The following is a 3,081-nucleotide window of genomic DNA, read 5'->3' on the forward strand; positions in this document are numbered from 1 at the left end:
TGAAAAAAAATCAATCTCGTATATGTTTAGAGCAATGGCCCCTTCCTACTGAAAACCTTGGCAGCTTTACAAGATATCATAAATAAACAATTAGATCTCAGGCATATAGAACCATCCAACAGCCCGTACAATTTCCCAGTATTTGTCATTAAAAAGAAATTAGGAAAATAGAGAATGCTTACAGATCTTAGAAAGGTAAATGAGGCTATGGAAACTATGGGTTCTTTGTAACTTGGTCTTCCATCACCTACCCTGATATCTAGGAACTGGCCCTTGTGGGTAATAGAGTTGAAAGATTGTTTTTACACTATAAGAATACAACCAAGGGACTGCAAGTAAATTGCATTCTCAGTACCCAGTGGAAATCTTTAAAAAACCATATGATAGATATCAGTGGAAAGTTTTACCACAAGGCATGAAAAATAGCCTAACCTTATATCAGAAATATGTAAGTAGAGCTTTAGAACAAAAGCATCCTGAAGCTTATATCATCCATTATATGAACAACATCTTCTGTGCCCATAAAGACGTATAGAGACTACAGAGAATTCTAGATGAGGTCAGTCAAGAGCTGGAGTTATGGAATTTCATAATTGCTCCTGAAAAAATACAAAAATGCCCACCATACTCTTGTCTTGTTATACAGTGGTGCCAGAAACTGTAAAAACACCAAAATTGAAATTAAGATGAGATAAACTGCGGACTCTTAATGACTTTCAAAAATTAATGGGTGATATCAATTGGTTTAGAACTATAGTAGTGAATGGGATAAAGTGTGAGATTTATTCAGTAGAATATTATAGATTAGAAATAGTTAAAGCTGTGTGTTATGTCCCTTCTGCCCCTCCTCCCCTGACACGTAATTTTATGTTACCTTGACCAGAATGTAAAGAGTAAACTGACCCTGTCTTATCTGGACAAGTCCAGATGGTTCTACATTCCTTGTCCTGGAGGGGGAGAACCTGTTTCTGAATTATATTATATTCCAAGGTAAGACCTTGGAATCTGAGGGCACTAGATTCATGGAGGGTCCATTTGGGTGACTGAGGGTTGGGGGGTGACCCCACCATATTGGGTGTAAGAGACTTGGATCTAAGGGCACTTGATCCTGAGAGGTCTCTGTCAATATTTAAAATGGGAAGAGCTCAGTCCAGGCCTTCCCCTGCAGAAAAGAAGGGAAATAGGGATAAACAGATTGAGGTACGTGTGAATAGTATTAAGTATTGCTGTCTTGTATGGGGAAATAAGGATATAGGAAATGGAACACATTTGGTGGGCCTTTGGGAAGGAGGGACTGTGGACAGGACACTAAAATCTCCCCGGAGGCATTCCTGAGACGTCAGGAATTTGCCATTGGCCAGTGTTTGTTTATATGTGTTGAAATTGTCAGTTTGGAAAATTCTGTTGTGTTTGTGTGATCTGTGCTTGTGCCTTGTTTGTCTTTATGTGTTTAGATTGTCTATTTACTTGTGTGTTTGGTTCCTCCATTGATTTGTTAAAAGGAGGGGAAAAGGGGGAGTCAGTGAGTTCCCCTAAAAATTTCCTTGGGTTGCCTCATTTAAATTGCTGCCCTTTATTTTTAGGTAGTATTCATCTAATACCCTCACCGGCTCTCCCCTTGAGCCTGCTTTCTGCCTGCATTACAATGGGTAATATGATCCCTCCCTCTTCATCCCTGCGTCATCTCTTGAGTACTTCTAAGAGGGATTTTTTTTAAAAATTTTATTTAAAAAGGAATGGATTTTGGTGTTAAATTGACTGAGGCCAAACTACTCACCCTGTTATTTTACTGTTATGAGAAGGGCCCCCCCTCCATTCCTTGTTTATGTTTCCTTCTCTTTCCTGTTCTCCTTGATTCTGGGCGCATACAGTAAGACACTAATGAAAATTTATTGTGTTAAAAGTGAATCATGCCATCAATATGGCAATAAGGCAAAAATGTAAATTTCAATAAGCTCCAAAATTACATTGTCTTGTGATGAAAATATGTGTTTTGATCTGAGTAAAATGTTAAGCAGTTTCTTTACCAGAAAACAAAGTCTCAACTAGTCACCTGATCTGGAGAGGACTTTTTGGAACAGATTCAGAAGATACAGAAAGACATTGAATGTCTCCAGGAGAGAAGAGAAGAGAGGAGAGACACTGGACCAGTTCATCAGCACCATTTCTCGCTTATGTGTACATTGTTTATCTGTAACTTCCCCCGACTCTGGAAAATGTGGCCTGCTAAAGGTTTTAAGGGGTTGAGCAAAAGAATTCACTTAGGAAACCAATTCTGAGCCAGAGAAGAGAAACACCAGTGGCATATGGCTAAGTCAGTTCAGGGTGACTTGTTAACTGACTGGCCAGGATATTTGCCTGGGGACTAGCAAATATCTAGACGTGTTCAGAAGCAGATTACATATATTCTGGACTGTACAACTTAGAGATAGGTGACCTCAGACTCATACGAGATTAATGATGGTACCTGGATTCCTTGTAAAAATGCACAAAAAGGGGACTTGTTAAGGGAAACGATGACTATGAGTTAATGTGGACTTTCAAGGAAAATGAAGATGATGATCAGATGGACTAGCAATGTGAGTCTATATTACAGATATTTGAAGAAATCTCATCAAAATAAAGAGGAGGGATTAAATGGGACAAAGTATGAGATTTCTTCAGTAAAATATTCTAGATTAGAAATAGTTAAAGCTGTGTGTTATGTCCCTTCTGCCCCTCCTCCCCTGACACGTAATTTTATGTTACCTTGACCAGAATGTAAAGAGTAAACTGACCCTGTCTTATCTGGACAAGTCCAGATGGTTCTACATTCCTTGTCCTGGAGGGGGAGAACCTGTCTCTGTTTGAATTATATGCTTATTCTTTAGAAAAATTTATGCCTATAGATTGTGAAGACCACATTCCTCACTAACAAGGATGGGTCAGTGTGTGTGGGGGAATAGCGCTAGGATAAATGGATCTTGGATTTCCTGCTCTTTACCCCTTTTCTCTCTCCATGTTTAAGATGGAGCAAGGGGGTCCAGTTCTCGAGAATTGAATAAAACTTTTCTCTTCATACCTTGAGAAATCTCCGAGTTT

Source organism: Macrotis lagotis, chromosome 2 (genome assembly GCF_037893015.1).
Source record: "Macrotis lagotis isolate mMagLag1 chromosome 2, bilby.v1.9.chrom.fasta, whole genome shotgun sequence".
Taxonomy (NCBI): Eukaryota; Metazoa; Chordata; class Mammalia; order Peramelemorphia; family Peramelidae; genus Macrotis; species Macrotis lagotis.